Source organism: Myxine glutinosa, chromosome 1 (assembly GCF_964187855.1).
Source record: "Myxine glutinosa chromosome 1, kmMyxGlut1.1, whole genome shotgun sequence".
Classification (NCBI taxonomy): Eukaryota; Metazoa; Chordata; class Myxini; order Myxiniformes; family Myxinidae; genus Myxine; species Myxine glutinosa.
Genome location: NC_136261.1, coordinates 196,259,243 through 196,271,890, shown reverse-complemented (window position 1 = coordinate 196,271,890; position 12,648 = coordinate 196,259,243).

Here is a 12,648-nt window from a genome sequence, read left to right as displayed (position 1 = left end):
CTCTTTTAAATATATTCATCTGTTTAAAGTAATATATGCTTTCGTTTTTAGGTTTCTTTCTCATATAATTTGTATTTATCATCGTCATCGTTATACGGAAGTATGTGCAGTCCAAGGGTGTGTTTAGTTATCAAGCAGTTTGCTAGCGCTTGCCAAGCCTGCCGTTCCTTATGGACGGTTTTGAATGAAGTGCTTGCTCTCGTGATTGAGCCACTGAGCGAGCGCTGTACATGAAACTTGGCAACTTGAACACACCCCTCTTAAGGTGGACTCTCCTGTGTGCTCCCTCACTTCTTGACATGGATCTCGTTATTAAATAAAAACTTTCTGTAACTTCTGAGAGGCAAAATAACCAGATTCCAGACCATGAAATACACTTACTAAAGCTCTCCTGTAGTTGTACTGCACTGTGATGCTGAGCCAGTGTACATGTGCGCGCACGTGATAACATGACGTATATTCTGTGATGCTGGGACAATGTATATGCATGCACGTGATCACGATATACAAATTTAATTGAATGACTTGCACGTGGAATCACAGCATCCCAGCCAATACAATAATCTTTTTAGAATCACATCTTAATAAAAACATTCCACGCATTGTAAAATTCTGATCGCGTCAAATCTATAATAATAAATGTTAGTGTGTGTGTGTGTGTGTGTGTGTGTGTGTGTGTGTGTGTGTGTGTGTGTGTGTATCTCATCCATAACTCCAGGACCTTGAAACGTAGCGACCTGAAACGTTGCAGGCAAACTAAAGGAACCCCATGGGAGTGCATAAATGAAAACTGGGTATTTAGGTAAAGTTAAACATACCTTTTGATGATAATTAACAGGGTGCTCATCATGAAAAAAAAAAAATGCTTACTATTGGTCAGCCCGCTTTCACCTCACAGGAGTCTTAAGATGCCATTTTGTTTTGGCCTGTTCAAAAATACCTCGCTTTGGAACAACGATGACCTCTCACAGACTATTTAAAGTATATAATCGAAATCTGTTTTCGGATTTGAGGATCGGATCTCGTGGAATAAATAAGTGGCGAAATCTGGAGTGAAATCTGAAAATTTAAAGAAATCAGCGATTCTTGTAACTAAGCGTATTTATTTAAGCAAGGCTGTCATCCCTCTTTCTCCATATTTAAGCAAGAAAATATGAAATTGCAAAAGCATTAAACTTAACTTTTTCTACTGTTCAAAAACTATATTGAACGAGATTTTTTTTTAAATGGAATGTGCTGAAAGTGTAACTTCATTGAATGCAACAAAAACAATTAACCAGCAGGATAGCCATAAAGGCTCCCGCGGCTGTGCCTGGGTTCTCCATGGGGAAATCTCCGGAATTAGGAAGGCAAAGTAAATTAAAATAAACATAAAATTAAAATAACGATTAGCATAACGGGAGGATTAGAATGAGTAAAGCAACGGGACAAGTAAACTACGAGTTCAAGAGAGAATTGAAAAACATTGTAATAATATTTCGATTTGTTTACTCTTTGATGAATTTCCACTCATTTTTGAATGAGATGAAGAAATTTCCTCCATTTTGAGGGCTCAAACTTCTGGCTCTCTCCCCTCCCTTCTCCCTCCACCCCTCCCACTCCCTTTCTCTCACTCCCACTCCCTCCTCGCAGTCCTTGAGTGTATAGCAACGTGTGATGAGGCGTTGCTCTCCACCCCCCTTATTCCTTCTTACCCCCATCCTCGCTCCCCTACACACTCTTACTCTTACTCTTACTCTTACTCTTACTCTCTCTCTCTCTCTCTCTCTCTCTCTCTCTTTCCCCCTCCCCCCACTCTTCGTATTCCCATTTCTCTCACTCTCATTTTACATTCAACTTATATTTAGTAATATTTTAACAATGCACATGCTTTACGAAAAAAATGTTAACAATTACAAATTGTGTTAATTACTTTTGAATGGATATTTGATATCCAGTCGGTATCCTCCAACGTGACACTGCACAAACCCCTTAAAAACCACACAATCCATAGTCAAAAATCGGACGACCCCATCCTCATTTGGGTTATATAGTGGGCTGCCCCATCCTCATTTAGGTTATATATTGGGCTGGCCCAATGGCCCATCCTCATTTGGGTTATATATTGGGCTGGCCCAATGGCCCATCCTCATTTAAGTAATATAGTGGCCTACCCCATCCTCATTTTGGGTTATATATTGGGCTGGCCCATCCGCATTTGGGTTATATAGTGGGCTGGCCCATCCTCATTTGGGTTATATATTGGGCTGCCCCTCCTCATTTGGGTTATATATTGGGCTGCACTACAAAGTAAGAGTGAGTACCGTGCAAAGTAAGAGTACCGGTACCTGTACTATGGAAGTGTCTGTTGAGTTGAGGGACAGGAAGTGCATGCCCCTTGATGCTGAGAGATGTTGAGGAACTAAAGGCCTGGTCCAGGAGGGAGAGTCTGAGGATTTGGGTGATAGTCCTGCTTTTTTGGGATTGAGAACTCATGAGCTGCAGGGACAGATTTTACTTTATGCAATTTGGTTCATGTGCATGCTGGATGAGATCATGGTATGCTTGTTTAATATTGACCTTGTCTTTCATCTGTATCTTCCCTTACATTTAATAATTAGAGCTGCACTCTTTACAGAGCTGTGTGGTGTATCATGTTTCTATGCGCCAGTTAGCTGAGATAGACCTTTTCGTGTTCTCACTCCATCAGATCACACACAGCACGCCGTTTCTGTGAATAGATCGAGATTTATTGGGAGCTCACGCAAAACACATCAAGTTCAAGGAATCAGAGAGCGAAGAGGAAGAAAATCATCAATGCGACAAAAAGGCACAACCGAGCATGCGCGGGACGGCGCCAGACGACGTCACATCCTATGTACCGGTACTAAACCAACAACAACCAATACTGGCTTGGCCACTTTCTTTCCTTGAAAAAAACGTTACTTTGCTGATATTTCTCGTTACCTAGTACAAGTCAGCATGCACATGTGATATATCAAGATGTAGATGAAATGTACAATAATGGGAATACACACCAGCAAAAATTCAGTCAAACCATTAAATACTGCATTGCCGGGACGTCACAAAACTGAAAACCACAACAGTATTTGCACATGTGCCTAAAGACAGTAGACTGATGATGCCAGGTTAAGAGGAAAAGCGCCATCACTGGATTGGCTGTCAGGTGCCTAGGGATTATACTGCCCCATTGACACATATGCAACCACTCATCCATCAAGAACGTCGTCATCCAAATGTTTTGGGAATGAACGTAGATGTGCTGACCTCCTGATAGGAGGTGACGTGGTTGCCGTGCTGTCAACACCATGGCGTTGGACCTGGGAATCACATGGATGGTCAAGCATAGAGGGTAGAACTGCAGGAGGAGGACTTGGGGGCAGAACACGTTCAGCTGGAGTCATGTGTATGCTGGATGGGAGGTATGGAGAGAATGGGAGGTATGTGAGGTGGATCAGGGGGAGCAATAGGTGGCCCATCCGAGTCGTCTTCATCACCGAGAGAATTATCACAGGAACCTCTGTGCGGATGCGGGATGGTATGTGTAGTCCACGTGGGCACCATGTAACATTGTAGTACACAATACGACAAGCGGCGGAGTTGAGAGCCAACAAACTTGCAGATGTTGCACCAGTTCCTGTCCACAGACACAACCAGATAACGATCCCGTGCTCGAGACTTGGATCCATCTGAGTGCAAATACACCAGGTCTCTAACATGAGCTGTCGGAGTAGCAGAGCGTTTTGTTGATGGGGACTTGGATTTCTCGCTATAAGTATGGTTCTTGGAGAGTTGGGCATGCTGCTCTCGGATAAGGTTCTGATCCAAGATTGGAATCTGGTGGTTGGTGAACTGGTCACGTTGTGTCCACATTTCCCATGCAGACATATCACGAGATCTCATATGTGCGTTTAATCAGGCAGTAGCCGTGGAAAGCTGACGAGGGCGACACTAGACTTCCTAACGGGTCTTGGTGTAATAATTGAGCTTCTAATTCCTGAATGGCTTTCTCGGCAACAGGGTTTTTGTTGGGGTTTTTGACGCGACCAAGCTCGAGGGAGATACGGTGATCTTGTAAGAGCTTGTCATTAGTGAGAGGCTTGAATGCAGAGGCTTGATCAGTCCGGATGACAGGAGGTGGCCCCTCCATCGGATGAAGTTCACTGATGAGTTCTAGCAGGCCATCACGTAGGGTGTCAAGGCGTTCATCATAAATGAGAGAGGAACGGGTGTAGGAAGTGATGCACTCACACAAGATCAAGATCAGTTGACGCCCACGCTTTAGGACATCTGCTGCAAAAGTCACACCAACTGTATTGGGAGGATCATCGGCATGCGGAGTGATTTTTCGCAGGGAAAGACACTGGCGGCAACTGGTAGTTACATGGTTGATGGACCTATCCATGTCAAGGGCAAAGAAGTGGTGATGCATCACTTGCGGCAAGATGGGTGATCAAGCTTGATGTGGAGAGCCATGACAAGGCCGTCCAGGACCAGGCGAGGAATAACGATGCGTTCACGGGAAAGTTGGAAGGGGTTGTGATATCAGACAACCAATAACCCGTCTTTTGAAGTAGTGACTGAATTCAAGTACCTTTTCACGTCTTTAATATTGGTTAGCTTTTTCGATGGCCGGGTACCTTGTTTGAGATGGGCATGTGTTCTGCGTAAATCTGTGCACTCAGACACTAGGGCTAGCCAGGCGGAACGGTTTGTAAACGGTAATTTGGAGTAACCGGTGATGATGTCTTGGATGGAGGAATGACGTACGACACAGTTTTATGTCCGCTCTACAAATGAGCAAATTTGGCAATGGGGATTCTCACAATTGAGGGCATTCCGGTTGGCAAAATCTGAGGGTACATTAGCTGAGCCCGCGAGATGGTGGATTGAGGCCTGGAACCAGCTGACCATTGACAGAAAGGTTGAAATGCGGGGACGAGCCGAAAATTCTCCTCGGCATAGCTTTTCAAAGGCTCGTACACATGGCTTACTACTGGTCAGTTTGCAAGCTTTATGATTGGATGGAATGATGAATGGTCCAAAGTGTTTAGTAGCCATAGAGATTGAGAGTGCTTCAATTTTGCAGGGAAGCCAGATGACCTGGTGTCCTCGCAACTTGGTGCTAAAAAAACCCGCAAGTTGTTGGGTTTCATTGCGAGTGACATACATCGTAGCTCCTATGCCATTTTTTTTCACTGATCCATCAGTGATAATCCACAATTGGTCGTCAGGGCGTGAAAAGGATGATGGTTCTGTTTGAACAAATGGAGAGACTTCCGTTTCCGGTCTTGCTGGCGACGGTTCGTTTTTTCGCAGGTCTCCACGCTCTCCATCGAAATCGAAGTTGTCATTGTTCCAATTTGTATTTTCGTTATAACTGTATTTCTTTTATGGTGTATGTACGTTTATTGTCCCGTCAAAGATTTTCGGTGCAAATCTTTCATACCTGTATTGAAAATCGCGTTAATTCGTGTCGTCTCGAGGTCTTGTACAGTGTACACTGTACAACCTTGAGGCTTTGTTTTTCTCTCAGCGCCTGTCGTTTGTGATCCAATAACTTTCGTTCTCTGTTTTCGCAGTCTTTCCACCCCAAAGCCTACTTCCTTATGTAAATCTCAACTCAAAAAAAACAAACAAAAAAGACTACCTTCTCTGTGCTCATTCGTTTATTCATTCTTATTCGTTCGTTCGTTCTTCGACCACGTGTTTCTCCCCCATTTCCCCAGATAGATTGTCAAATTTCAATTCGTTATTTTATCGTCCATGTGATATTGTTTGATTTATAGTTAGTTTTGGTTTGAATTTCCTGTAACTCGTAATTAATTAATCGTTTTCTGCCCTTGTGTGTGGCCTTGTAGTTGTACCCCCGTCGGTGTTTTGTTAACTTAAGTGTGTTTTGCTTGGCTTTTGGTTTTTTCCCTTCTACCCCGAACATAATACTGTCTAACGTTCTAATTCCCCACCCCCCCCCCCCCCCCAAAAAAAAACAAAAAAAAAACAAAAACATTTATTTTATTTTCTCCACGTGTACTGTTGTCTCATCCTGTATTTTCTGTCCAGGTGTGCTGTTCGCCCCACCCCATTATCTCCTTGCCATCCACCGTTTGCCCTGTTCACGTGACTCGTGGTGGTCCCTCTCGGCTCTCCCCCCGTTGGTATTTTTGTGCATATAAGATTGTTCATAGTTCTGTTTAAATATTTTTAAATATGTTTAACCTTTCCCCTTCTGTTTTTTATTCAGTGGTATATTACAACACGCTGTTTTTCTTCCTATTTAAAAGGCTTTTCTCAATTTCCTCTCCAACTCATTCCACTTCAAAAAAAAGAAATTCAATATCTTATACGTCTCCCTCACTACATGGTCTAAATTCACATTCATTCCATCCCTCCTCCATCATCCTGAACCGGATTGCTAACTTGAAAATCACAACAAACCCAATTTGTTATCAATGTTCGTCTTTCATTAATCATCCACTTTCTAAACTCCCCTCTTGCCCCTCCCATCCAAATCCCCCCCCTTGCACCTACACTCCGAAACTTCCCCCTTGCCCCTCCACTCCTAAACTCCCCCCTTGCCCCTCCACTCCTGAACTCCCCCCTTGCCCTTCCCCTCCTAAACTTCCCCTTTGCCCCTCCCCTCCTAATCCCCCCCCTTGCCCCTCCACTCCTGATCTCCCCCCTTTCCCCTTCCCTCCAAAACTCCCCCCTTGCCCCTCCCCTCCTAAACTCCCCCCTCACTCCTCCCCTTCAAAACTCCCCCCCAATCCCTCCCATTCAATTCTCCCCCCATACCATTCCTCTCCAATTCTCTCTCCTCCACCCTCCTCCTCCAAGCTGCCTCCTCCCCACTTCGTCTCCCTTCTATCTCATACCTCCACCCCCCCAAACCTTCTACTTTCCTTTGCCCCCCCTCAAACAACCCCTCACTGTGCCGCATCCCTTCACCAGCAAACCTTTCATCCTCCTCATCCTTCCCTTTCTTGGAACTCTTCTGCAACATCTGAAACACTATCAACTGCTCTCCCTACCTCCCCCTCTCATCCTTCATCTTACCCTACTCCTCCCCTCCCCTGTCCTGTACCCGATGTTCCCCCTCTCTCTTCATTAACGGTATGGACCTCAAACATCCGGGGCCTTCGCTCAAACCTGACTGATCTCTCCATACAGGTTGCTTCTGACAATCCAGACTTGATCTGCTTAACAGAGACTTTCCTCCTTCAAGATGTCTCTGATTCCTTAATATCTCTTCCTGGTTACTCCCTCCTCCGGTATGATAGACCTGAGCCTCGGCCTGGTGGTGGGGTGGCTATCTTTGTCAAAAACTCTCTTCCTCACTCTCCTTGCACTGCTCTCTTTCCTCCTCACCCGCAGGAGTACCTCTGGTTACGGCTTCCTCTCCGCTCCCACCTTTTGTTCATATGTGTTCTGTACCGTCCCCCAAACAGTGATAACTCCATCTACATTTCAATGTCTGACAACATGGACCAACTTCTATCCACTCATCCCAACTCTCTCTTCCTCATATGTGGTGACTTCAACTGTCATCATGCCACCTGGTTGGGTGTGGGTTCCTCTCTCACTAGTCATGGCACCTCAGCAAAGGACTTCTGTGACTCACTGGGATTGACACAATCTGTCAATTTCCCGACCCGGATCTCAGCCAATGGAGTATCTTCTCTTCTAGACTTGGTTATGACAAACTTCCCTGCTAATGTCTGCTGCTCTTCTTCTGCTCCAATCGGTTCTTCTGATCATGTGCTTGTCAAAGTGGACATCTCTCTGGCCATTCTCAGAGAGCCTCCTCAGCGTCGACGAGTCTGGCATTTCACTCAGGCTGACTGGGACGGTCTTCAAGCAGCCATCAATCGTCTGGATTGGTCTCCCATCTCCACTGCCTCTGACATCAATTCTTCCTGGGAATTCTTCCAAAGCAAACTGATCTCTCTCATGCACAGATTTATCCCATCTCGCCTTCAATTGTCTTACCCTTCCTCCCGTCCATGGTACACTGAATCTTGTGGTGAGGCAGTTGCCCTGAAACAACTTGCCTTTGCCTCTTGGAAGGCTAATCCAACTGAAGGAAATCTCAGTTCCTTCCACCAAGCTCGGAACAAGTGTGTGTCTACCCTCAGGAGTGCCAGGAAGCACTATCTCTCCTCACTCAAGAATGAACTCTCAAACCTGTCTCCTTCCTCCAAATCCTGGTGGCGTCTGGTCAAATCCGTTTCTGGTGTTTGTTCCCCCTCCATCCCCTCCCTTACCTCAAATGGCCACACAGTTGACATCGCACGTGACAAAGCCGAATGCCTCAACTCTGTGTTCGCCTCGAAATCCTTAGTCCCAAACCCATCTCTCTCTGTTCCCACCTTTCCCGGTCGAACCCAAATGCTCCTGGACTCTGTGTCCTTCTCTCCTGACAAGGTGGAGGAGTTTTTGTCAAACCTCGACTCTGATTCTGCAACTGGACCAGACGGCATCAGCCCACGGGTCCTAAAATCCTGCTCTGCCGCTCTATCTCACCCTCTCTCTGTTCTTTTCACCCTATCTTTTGCTCAAGGTCATCTGCCAGCATCCTGGAAATCAGCTAACATTACCGCTTTACACAAAAAAGGTGCAAAAACAGATCCTTGCAACTACAGACCAATCAGCCTGCTCCCAATTATCAGCAAAGTCATGGAATCCATCATTGCTTCGGATATGAAATCTTTCCTCTTCTCCAATGGCTTGATCTCTGATCATCAATTTGGTTTCAGACCAGGTCACTCTACTCTGGACATGCTGCTTCTGCTGTCTCAACAATGGATGGAGGTCCTGAATGCCAAACAGGAAATCAGAGCTGTCTCCCTTGACATATCAAGGGCCTTCGATACGGTCTGGCACCCAGCTCTGCTCACCAAACTCTCCTCCTATGGTATCCATGGAAATCTCCATGCATGGCTTGCGGACTTCCTCTCTGGTCGTAGTCAACGTGTGGCCCTGAATGGATTTCTCTCATCTCCCCTTCCTGTTCAGGCTGGAGTTCCCCAAGGAAGTGTGCTGGGCCCTGTGCTTTTTCTGGTCTTTATCAATGATCTCTCTGACTCTCTGGAAAATCCTCTCTATCTCTTTGCTGATGACTCCACTCTCTGCCGCTCCATTCCTCTTCCCTCAGATAGGCAGTCTGCAGCCTCCTCACTCTCTGAAGACCTGGACAAAATCACAGACTGGTCAAACAAGTGGAACATGTCTTTCAATCCTGCCAAATCTCACTCTCTTACTATGTCTCTCCGAAAAGATCGACTGGACAACCCTCCCATCTACTTTCTCAACAATCCTCTCCAAGAAGTTCTGTCACTCAAGCTTTTGGGTCTCACTATCTGCCATGATCTTTCTTGGGAAAACCACATTTCCAAGCTGGCCTCCAAAGCCAGTCGCCGACTGGGCATCCTCCGTCGTGCGAAGTCCTTCCTCGGCACACCTGAGCTCCTCACCACATACAAGGCTTTCATCCGCAGCTCAATGGAATACTGTTCTCCCCTATGGGCTGGTGCTCCTGCCTCACACCTGGCTCGGCTTCACGCTGTTGAATCCAAAGCTTTCAAAATCATTGGAATCTCCCGCGATGAAGCTATCTCTGAGGGCCTTTCACTCACTCACCGCAGGCAGGTAGGTGGTCTTTCTGTCTTCTACCGACTCCTCTCCGGCCTTGCTCCCCCAGCTCTCTCCGTGCTCTGTCCCCCAAATATTCCTACAGGTCGCACAAGATCTGCCAGCAACCCTCTGATGGTTAAACTGCCGAAATCTCGGCTCTCTGCTCACCTTCACTCTTTCATTCCTCTTTTCTCCCGCCTGTGGAACAAACTCCCACACTCCCTTCAATCCCTCTCCTCCCTCCAGGTCTTTAAAACAGCTGTTCACCACCATCTCTTATCTTCCCCCATCCATAACCTTGATCTTTTCTACCCCCACTAATTCACCCCAGATCCACCTTGTTTGAAATTCCAACTTATTTCCTGGAAATCCTGGCAGTGTCCATATGTTTATACCTCTCCCACCCCCCCCCCCCCTTCACATGCCTCCCCCCCTTCACATGCCTCCCCCCTTCACATGCCTCCCCCCCAAAGCCCTCTCCCTCCCACAGATCTCTCGATGTCTCCATGTCTCTCGGTCCCTGCTCTCAAATGTTGTGTTTGTGTCCTTCCCCCTCTCTCCCCATCTTGTCTACCGCTCCCGATGTTATTTGTTTTATGTGTCTGTTTGTCTTTCTGTGTGATTAATTTTCGCTCTTTCACGAGCCTCGATCTTGTATACAAAAAAAAACAAAAAAAAAACGGCTTTTTGGGCAGAGTGGAATGCTTCAATAAGGTCAGAGGTCCAAGCGATTTTCTCTTGGGATAGGCGGCCAGCCACAGCATCGTCTAATGGCGAGAGTAAGCTCGAACAGCCAGAGATAACGTGAGCTAGAACTTTGAAAACGCCAATAAAGGATCAAAGGCCGAAGACCTTTTCAGGGGGGGAGGGGGGGGACACATGGATAACGTGGAGATGTGATGGGGGCTGGCTGTTATAGTGCCTTGAGGTCACACTCACTCTAGGATAGTGATGGAAGATGGGCCAATGACAGTCTTGGATGCTGACAGATTTAAGCGGTTGGCTTGAAGTGTGTCAAGCAGTCGTTTCCAGTTGACTAACAGTTCGTCTACGCTTGCTCCACCACAATAGAGATCATCGGAGTTTGACCACAACACCCTCCTCCACTAGGTCTCCCAGGATGCGACAAGTTAGTTCTTCTAATGCTGTTTCAGTGCCAGGCATACCCATGGTGGATCGGGCGTAGACTCTAACACCACGAAATGGAGTCGCAACACCTCAGTACTTCATTGACTCTTTAGACAGTGGGATTTGATAAAAGGCATTAATCAAGTCAGTAGTGATAATGTGCTTCCATCTCCCAATTTATCGAAGAGTGGAATCGACGTTGGGCATCAAGGAAGGCTGGGGTTTGCTATATCGGCCATCCTCGGCAAATGCCGTGATCAGTCGGAACCCATAACTGGACTTTTTCACCAAGAAGGACGGGTTGAGGTACTCGACATTAACTCCTGCACCTTCTGGTTTGACAAAGACACCCATATCTTCTAGTTCATCAAACTTGTGTTGTAGTTCTGCAAGGTTGCAGTGAGAATATAAAGGTAGGCAAACCTTACGTTGAGTGGGAGGGACAGGACCCATGTTAACTACCGATTGGAATGGACCAGACGCACCATTGTACCCTTAGGGCCTGGGGTCGAAGACATCGTCATACTCTTGGAGAAGGGTCTGAAATTTACGTCTAATGTCAAGGGGAAGGGAATTGGCCGGGCAGAGACACTGGCAGAGTAAAGGCTTGGCACAGTTTTTTTTTTGGTTTGGGTTGAATCTTCGTGGGTGGGGGGTACAAGGCTCACCGGTGCGGTTTGAAGGCATGAAGATGGGGCACGGATTTGACGAAAGTGTTCATGTGATCGAACAATTTGAGGATCACCGGTCAAGTTGGCAAGCTGGTACTCATTTTGCCGACCTCAGAAGGATGACAGGCTGAGCACTTGGTGTTAATTCAACAGCATGACCTCAAGACCTCAAGACCAAGGGGCCCAACCTCAAGACCCTAAGGCTGCGCTTACACGTCCCCAAGAGCTGGGGAATGACTCACGTGTAGACGCAAAACCGGTTCCCCGAGAGCCGAGTAATCATTCCCCAGCAAAAAGGTAGGGTAACTCCTCAGCTCTCGGGGAGAAAGATGTGCCCAGGGGGTAAACCGCAGATTCATCGACCATATGGGTATGACCATTGCAGCATGGATGTAGTGGACTACTTCTGCTCGCTCGTTTGCACATGCGTGAAGAGACTCGAGGGTATACAAGGTCAACAAACTTTCGTAAGCTATTCCCTGGCTCGCGGGGTACGTGTAGATGCGATGACAAAGGAGAAGAGTCTTTATGATCGTATGCACGATAAGTAGTGTCCCCGAGAGGCGGGGACAACATGTAAACGCAGTGTAAGATATCAAGCCAGCCACCTTAACCGTTAAGTCAACCTCAATACCGGCTGCAGGCTTAAAGCTCTGCTGTCGTGAGTGTACATGCCTCGGAGCTATCCTACCAGCCCTCACCTTGGACTTACTGGAATGCAATTAAGTTTTAAATGCAGGAAATTCCATTCATTGTTTTCAGCCACCTCGATGTAAAGATTTTGAGAGATAAGTGAATTGTGGCATTTGTAGGTTGTGCAGAGTAGACTCTCTAGCACCTGTGTGCTATCCCTGGACATTCCAATGTTGTCAGTATCACAAGATAGCTAGGAGAAGAGGGGTGAGATAACATGGACTGAAGATTGTGGAACCTGGCTTGTGGCCAGGTTGAAGGTGCTGATTGTGCGGTGCTATTTGGGTTCAGCTCTTTTGTTATAGAGAAAAAAGACAACCCAAACAGCGACATTAAGACTGGTTGAAGTTCGCTGCACACAAAGCCAGACCTGTAGTGTGAGAGCCTCTGTCTGGGCGACCAGCAGTGGTGCAGCTACCCAAAACAAGGAGGGTGAATGGGTGCTGCCTGGGCCAACAGCCTGTCTGTTGTGTTGTAGTGAATGGCAGGCTACTCCATCATGGGGGGGAGGCGTCCATCATGG